The following is a 9045-nucleotide window of genomic DNA, read 5'->3' as shown; positions in this document are numbered from 1 at the left end:
TAGCTTCTGCATCAGAGTGTTGCTCTTTTAAGACTTCTGAAAGCATGTTCCACACCTCATCCCTCTCAGATTTTGGACGGCACTTCAGATTCTTAAACCTTGTGTCAGTTAGAAATCTCACATTGATTCCTTCTTTGTGTTTTGTGAAAACTACAGCGAAAGTGTTCTTAAAATGAACTAGATGTGCTGGGTCATCATCCAAGACTGCTATAACACGAAATGTATGGCAGAATGCGGCTAAAACAGAGTAGGGGATATACAATTCTCCCCCAATGAGTTCAGTCACAAATTTAATTAACGCATTATTTTTTTAACGATCGTCATCAGCATGGAAGCATATCCTCTGGAATGGTGGCTAAAGCATGAAGGGCCATACGATTGTTTAGCGTATCTGGCCCGTAAATACCTTGCAATGCCAGCTACAAACATGCCATGCAAATGCCTGTTCTCACTTTCTGGTGACATTGTAAATAAGAAGAGGGCAGCATTATCTCCTGTAAATGTAAACAAACCTGTTTGTCTTAGCGATTGACTGAACAAGAAGTAGGACTGAGTGGACTTGTAGGCTCTGAAGTTTTACATTGTTTTGTTTTTGAGCGCAGTTATGTAACAAAAAAAATCTACATTTGTAAGTTGCACTTTCACGACAAAGATTGCACTACAGTACTTTTATGTGGTGAATTGAAAAATACTATTTCTTTTGTTTATTATTTTTACAGTGCAAATATTTGTAATCAAAAATAATATGTATTTTGATTTCAATTACAACACAGAATACAATATACACCTCTACCCCGATATAACGCTGTCCTCGGGAGCCAAAAATCTTACCGCATTATAGGTGAAACCGCATTATATCGAACTTGCTTTGATCCGCTGGAGCATGCAGCCCTACCCCCCCGGAGCGCTGCTTTACCGCATTATATCCGAATTCGTGTTATATTGGGTCGCGTTATATCAGGGTAGAGGTGTATATGAAAATGTAGAAAAACATCCAAAATATTTAATAAATTTCAATTGGTATTCTATTGTTTAACAGTGCGATTAAAACTGTGATTAATCATGATTATTTTTTTAATTGTGATTAATTTTTTTGAGTTAATCACATGAGTTAACTGCAATTAATCAACAGCCCTAAAAATTGTATGTACCAAATATAGGGCACCCATTTGCATCAGCCTAATGTTGAGGGGTACTAGGCCTCTGATCCCTAATACAGAACATATGCTTCTCTTCTAGCTAGGAAAATAAAGACGTCTTTTTAAAAGATTCTATCACCTACTACAGAAAAAAGACAAGGGTTTAAATGATATAGAAAAAGTTTTCTGAATCTAAAACCTAGTTAGAGAAGTGTGTGAAATCTTGAACTCTGAGTTCACTCATCTCTACTGATTAGTAACACCCTCTTCTAGAAGCAAGGATGAGCACATCTCAAGAAGTTCTGAAGTTTGGTATGGAAAAGTATCCAGAAGTGGGGATTTCCCTCCCTCCACCAGGCTCAATAAGCCATATACAAGAACAAAACCAGGCTGGGAATCAGGGCCGGCTCCAGGATTTCTGCTGCCCCAAGAGACAAAAAAATAAAAATTAAAAAATGCCGTGACAGCACGATCACGCCGCTCCACTCTTTGGCGGCAATTCGGCGGCAGGTCCTTCGTTCCGAGAGGGACTGAGGGACCCGCCGCCGAATTGCCGCCAAAGACCCAGACGTGCCGCCCCAATAGCGGCTGGAGTGCTGCCGCTTGGTATTGGCCGCCCCAAGCACCTGCATCTTTAGCTGGTGCCTGCCCTGCTGGGAATCTTGGCTTTCATACGTTTTCTAGTACTAACGATTTCCAGCTGAGCTAGAAACGTGGCAGGAACAGCTCCTCTCTCAGTATATTTCAGCTCTTCTGCTCTTGATTAGAACCAGGGAGAACAGAGAGGTGTGAAAATGACAACCATGTATCCAAACCCCGGAGAAGTTTCCATGATGCAAAGGTTTGGGATAGTTCCTACATTACCCAAACCACCTCGCATATCCCTAACAAACTAATTCTAATGGTCCCAACTCAATAATGATGCACTGTTTGACAAGGGCCCTCATGGTCTTTTTGTGTTAGAGGTTTGTTTTTTTTACTGTAGTCCGTAAGTAGTAGAGTAAGTAGCAGGTAACATTTTACAAATATTTGATTAATTTTAGTTACAGAGCATGAAAAAAAGAGTGCAAGCTCTGTTGCTCTTTCAATAGCTTTTTAAAAGATGGTGGCTAATGTGTGTGTGGTGGGGGAGGGGAAATCAGTGAAGCCACAGTTTCAGTAATTCATAAAGGCAATCCAGACCATAGACTGTACTAGCAGAGGGTAGGTCAGCCTCCCATACTCATTCAGAGGCTGAGAAATAAAATCCTCTACTCAGCAAGGCAGTTTGCAACAGCAAACTAAATGTAAATGACTTCAATGCTGGTGAAGGGTACCAGATTGACAGCCCTTGAAACAGACATCCTCTGCCAAAAGTGCAAAGACTCAAGTAGCAGCCCAAGATTCTCCCAGATTACTCTTCCTATCCACCCTTCATTGTGCCTCAGTATTGCCCTAAAGGGGCTACTTCTAACGTTGACAAAGGGACTTACTGTCTAGGACCCATTAAATCCCGGCAAATCCCGGGCCTCTGCTGAGGGTGCTCACCGAGGTAATCAACTGTGACTATGATGTAATCATGTGGATACACATCCGCTAGAAACTGAACTGAAAAGCCTCACTCTCTCCACACAAGCCATTCTACAGACATCAGAAGGTTAAAAACCTTTAAACTGCTAGAGACCCAGGCTAGATTCAAGCTGGCAACTTTGTGATGTACTTTGCTTTGTATCCTATTACTGCTCCCCTGAGCCATCCACTTTCCCATATAGCTGTTGGATTTTTGAGTGAAGCAGGAAGATGTCAGGAGTAGCATGTGAAACTTAAACATGCCAAGCTTGTTTTATATAGAGCTACAAAAAATAAAATATTCAATCAACCAGTTCTAATCTTCAACTAAAGAAATGAACAGCAAAATTCTATTCCCCACTCCCTTGAAGTAATGAATGCTTGTTTGTTTTAAGGCAAATAAAATCTCTTTAGATTCATCAGTACCTGTAATTATTCAGTCATAGGAAAGAGTGGGATGAGTGCATTTTGTGCCCAAGATGTATGTTTTCATGACAGTTTTGCAAGGCAAGGGTATATTAGACAGGAAACGACCTACAATATAAGATAGTCTAGTCTTTCTCCTTGCCATTGTGGGATTGCTCCAGACAATATATTCTCCAGCGTGTTCATGTATTCCATGATTTTTCTGCTCTGCAGAATCTTTCCATTCAGAAAAAATATTAAGGTTCCAGTACTTCTGTATAGTATGCAGCACCAGAGATGTAAAATGGCTCCTATTTATCACAAAACTAGAGTTAGCTTCAAAGCCTAACTTTAAGTATTTAAATCCAGTCACTTTCAAATTACTTTGCTCAAAAAAGACAGTGTAATCATTAGAGCTGGTTGGAATCTTTGGCAAATTTTGGCAAAATGTTCTGTTTTATCTAAGCCAAACTGTTTCATGGAGACATATTGGTTTCCATGGAATGTTCATGAAAGGTTTTTTGAGGGGAAGGGCAGGAAGAGAGACACTCTAATTGAATAGCTGAGTGATTAGAGTACTGGCCAGGGAGGTGGAAGACCCAGGTATAGGCCTCAGTGGAACACAAATTTTGAAACTTAAAAGTTGCCATCAAATAGACTTGTCATCCTCCTGTCAGCTCTAGTAATTATAAAGTGACTAACAGACAGTTAAAAGCTACACAAATTTGTCCCACACTGTTGTGTGTGTGCCCATATGAGATGATGGAGTCTGAGTCTGGAACTTCTCAATCCTGAATAATGGAGGTTATTTTGCTTGCACTGCCATGAAGACAACGTACCCTCCAATGTTTTTATCCCGGAAAGGAGGAGAGTATATTTTAAACAAGACCAACTGTTGTGAGTGAAAAACAGCATAACTACCTGGATATAAACATAGCCTTAAAATTGAATCCTTTCAGATGATGCAGATCGCAACCACCATGACAGATGGCGAGCTGGGTTGTACAGTTATACAGTTATGTGATCATAGCACTGAGATTCCACCTAGTGTCTTAAAAAGGCAATTCAGGTATCTAGATGTGTAGGCTAACCAAGACTATGACAAGCTCAAACCTCCTTGAAATCTAAAAAGTGGTATTGATACTATAAAACTGCTACTCCCCAATTTAACCATTGGTTCATTGGGATTTTTTTTTAATAAAGAACCCCATTGATTAAGCAACTCATTGGTTATTTTTACTTCTTGATTTGTGTGTGTCTTCCCTTTTGGTCGGTGTGCCTCTGCTCTGGGGAGAACTAGCACCTGCATCGAGAGTCTGCAGGCTACAATTAGCCTGTATCGCCTCCTCATCACCTCCCCTGTCCTAACTGCAAACAACAGAGGGCTTGTTCCTATGATTACCATACTGCATGTGGTGTCAGACACAAGCCTTTCAAAACCACAAAGATGACACTAGCTAATGGAGAGCAGGAACTCTCCTCCCCCACATTTCTATTAGCAGCTCAACACAGTAGGTGCACAGCCATATATTACCTCAAAAACAAAGCCAAATATCAATTCATCTAAGATGTACAAAGATAAGACAGGAAATTGGTGCTGAAGGGGCTGCAAATAGGTCACCTCATCACCTTTACAATCACGTAGACTTTCCAGTGTGTCCACAGTGCTGAGAGAATCCAGGTCAAGTTACTTCTTGTGGCAGGACTTCAATGCACCCAATAGGAATTCTACCCCCAAATAAGACACATGGTACATTTCATTTGCACATTAGGACCTAGCATGCTCTTCTGGCTCACAGCTATTTCTGCATGAACAATGCATAAAGGAAATAGGGATCTGGAATTGTGAACAAGCAACCAACTTTGGCCTCAGTTTTGCCCTTGGATGCATCGATGTCTTCTCTGTATGCACTGGAAACCAGAACTATGGGAAGTTACACTCGTGCCTAAGGAACCACCAGCTATAGCAATTTCAGTTCTGTGGGTGCTGGGTAAAAGGGAGCTCCTCACTGGAATTCATTCAGTTCTGTCATTGCACTCTGCAGCTCAGCAAGGGGCTGCCTGGGGGAAAATAGCATATTCTTTAAGCAAAGTCCTTTCCACCAGGTAGAAGGACCTAACATTTCATTACCCCACACATCCAAAACTTAAGGGAATTTTAACTAAAATGACCAAAATGTTCACACTGGCATGGTGGCTATCAACCATACAAATAAGGTTGGATTCATTATCTCTTCCTCCACCTCACCAGTACATGGCATCAGATAGCTCTTTTCCCTATGATCTTCAGACCACAGACCATACCAGTGCCAGAAGGGAGAAGAGCAGGTATTCAGGGGGAAAGAATTCCAAAGGCAGCAGCCCTCAGTGAAAAACATCCTGCGTTCTGCTCTCCCAACCCAATATATCAGGGTACCCGAGCAGTTCTGATACAATCACAGTCCTGCATGCAGACTGAAATTTCATCTCTCTCTCTCTCTCTCGCACACACACACAGTAACAATGACAGATTGTCAAGAGATTTAAAGACCCCAGATGTCTGGTTCAATGATGGAACATTGACTAGACAAAGTTTGAGTTTTGTATTTTATTTATATATATAGATAATTAACTAAGCCAACACCTCACACTAAAATAAAGCTATACAGATGTATTATAGAAACATTACAAATATCTAAATTTAAAAGATTAGATTAAAATCCCCAAACTCATAAATTTATATCCAAGAAACAATCCTTAGCCAATAACCTAAAAAAGGTGCTGCTGGGGCCTATAGTCCTCAGATAAAAGGACATTATAAAAGCCAATTCAATATTTATACACTTTGTTCAAAGAAGAACAAATAGTGGAGAAAACAACTCCCATTTTAATTCACTAAGATGTAAAACTACAAACCCAAAAGAACAGCTTTGCCAGTCTTTATTTTATACCAAAGTTTTTGCTCCCCTCCCCCAAAGGAATGGTCATAGAAAATGTTTCAATAACATTTATAATAAAAATGTTGAGGATAACCCCAATTTGTTATATCTGGGTAACCAAAAACTTAGGTGGAAATGACGTTTCTCAAGGTTAGATATGTAGCTTCTTTTAACTCAAACATGAACACCTGTGGGACTTTACAGAGTAAATCGTTATTTGACTCATAGCTACTCTCAGCCTGGTTATGTGCCACTCCTCTGTAGGCTTTATAAGAGCTCATTTATGCTCTAACACACTCTCATTCATACACACGCCACTAAAAATGCACATTCATATCTGCATGCAGTGTAATTGTAGCCATGTTGGTCCCACAATATTACAGAGACAAGGTGGGTAAGGTAATATCTTTTATGGGACCAACTTCTGTTGGTAAGAGAGACAAAAGTTACCTCACCCACCTTGTCTCTCTCTTAATATCTGGTAAACGCGGGCGAGGTGTAACTCCTCCATTGGGGAAGCTGCGCACACCTGGACTGTGGTCCTGCCCCCAGGCCTGACCCCGTTCAGCCTCCTCCCCCAGAAGTCCCGCCCATGCTTGGCCAGCTCCCCGAGACACCCCCCCCGCCGCTCACGCCTCTTTGATCCCCCTCCCCCAGGCCCCCCCGCCCACCGCTCATGCCTCTTTGCCCCCCCCCCATCTGCCCGCCAGTTGAGCCAGCCGGCTGGCCACTCACACACATGCGCCTCTTCGCCCCAGGCCCCGCCCACCGGCCAGCTGATCGGCCAGCCACTCACTGTCCGTGTGCGCCTCTTCACCCCCTCCCCCAAGGCTCCCATGCGGGCAGAGCAGGGCGGGAAGAGGATGAGCATGACAGGGGCCATGGCTGGCTACCCTTTCGGCAGCGGCGCACTCCAAAGGCAGTGGGCAGGCAGTTTGGGGACGCTTAGCCTCCCCGGTCTCTTATACCCACGGCCTATGCTGGTCAGACAAGCACACTGTCAGGTTATCTGGAGTGGCTCACGACCATGAGTGTGAACCTCAGGGCAGACTGTTAAGAAGCAGGGCACAAACCCCAAACTGGTTCTGTGTTCTATAATTAGATTTCACCAATCAAATATTGAGTGTGAACTTCTCAAGCACCTGAACAGCCTTAACATGAAGTCAGACAGTCCCCTTGGGCACTCTGGTCTATCTTGCCACCCAGGCAAGCCTGCCTTTGTGACAGAGGGTCCCTTGCACCAAAAATCACAATATTCAGGTTACTCCCAGTCCCACAGAACCAGTCATTCATCCCAGGTCAATTATACCTTGGATCTGTTACCAAAGACAACTCTTGTAGCTAATCCTGTAATAAACTAACTAGAGATTTATTAACTAGGAAAAAGAAATAGGACAGTTATTTTCAAGGTAAAAGCAGGTAAACATACTCATGCAAATGAGTTATAGTCTTAAGTTTCAAAAGGTAATAGAAGCTGCTGTAATGTGAAAGCTCTATATGTCCTTTTGGGCTAACCGAAGCGAAGCATCTTGCAAATCCCTTGCTTATGCTTAGAAAGACTGCCCTCTCCAAATTCCAAGAAGCACAGTGATACAGTTCCTTCTGCTCAGGGATTTTTATCCCCTTCCCCCAGAACTCAAACTGATGGGACAGGTGTTGGAACCTGTCTCCTCTTCTTTTTAGAAGTTGTAATTTAAAAAAAAATCTGTTACATTAAAAACAAAAACAAAAAATTTAAAATAAAACTTAAGACTGCATTCTAAGGCTACATCTACACTACCCGCCTGAATCGGGGGGTAGAAATCGACCTCTCTGGGATCGAATTATTGCGTCTCGTTGGGACGCGACAATCGATCCCCGAATCGGCGCTTGTACTCCACTGGGGCAAGTAGGAGTAAGTGCCGTCGACGGGAGAGCCGTGGAGGTCAATTTGCCGCCGTCCTCACAGCGGGGTAAGTCGGCTCCGATACGTCGAATTCAGCTATGCTATTCACGCAGCTGAATTTGCGTATCTTAAACCGACACCTCCCTCCTCCCCCCCCCGTAGTAAGGACGTAGCCTAAGTCTTAATTGAAAACACACCCATTCACGGCATCTACTGCTGCATGTTATTTCCTTTAATCTCAGGACAAGTGAATTAGCAAAAAAGTCTTTTTTTCAATGCAATTATTTCTCCTTATTTTCCACTGAGCTGAGCAGAAATCAAAATAGCTGTTCAAATGACATTCTTATTATAAAAGAAGAAAAAGACATATCTTTATCTTACTACAAATCTGGATTTTTAAATCCTCAGAGGACCCCACACACTAAATAGTCAGCACAGTAAACAGACCAGGAAAAAAAATTATCCGAAGACATACATGAGAAAAACAAGTGGAAACAACGTTTTTCATAGAGTCATAGATTCCCAGGCCAGAAGGGATTACTGACTGCATAGCACAGGCCATAGAACTTTCCCCAAATAAGTCTTGTCTATACTAGAGCATACACCTCTACCCCAATATAACATTCTCCTCGGGAGCCAAAAAAATCTTACCGCGTTATAGGTGAAACCTATATTGAACTTGCTTTGATCCGCCCGAGTGCACAGTCCCCCTCCCCCCTCCCGAGCACTGCTTTACTGCGTTACATTCAAATTCGTGTTATATTGGGTCGTGTTATATCGGGGTAGAGGTGTATCTTTTGGAAAAACATCCAGTCTTGATATTTAAATTGTCAGCAATGGAGAATCTACCATGACCCTCTGGTAAACTGAAACAACTATTAATTAATTACCTTCTCTGTTAAAAATGTACAGCTTATTTCCGGTCTGAATTTGTCTAGTTCAACTTCCAACCACTGGATCTTGTTATACCTCTGTATGCTAGATTAAAAAAACCTGTTATCAAATATTTGTTCCCTACGTAGGTATTTATAATCTCTTGTCCGTCACTCCTAAATCTTCTCTTTGTTAATCTAAATAGATTGAGCTCTTTGAGTCTATCACTATAAGGCATGTTTTCTAATCCTTTAATCATTCTCGTGGCTCTTCTATG

The sequence above is a fragment of the Malaclemys terrapin genome, chromosome 1, assembly GCF_027887155.1.
Source record: "Malaclemys terrapin pileata isolate rMalTer1 chromosome 1, rMalTer1.hap1, whole genome shotgun sequence".
Lineage (NCBI taxonomy): Eukaryota > Metazoa > Chordata > Testudines > Emydidae > Malaclemys > Malaclemys terrapin.
This window is presented reverse-complemented; position numbering follows the sequence as displayed.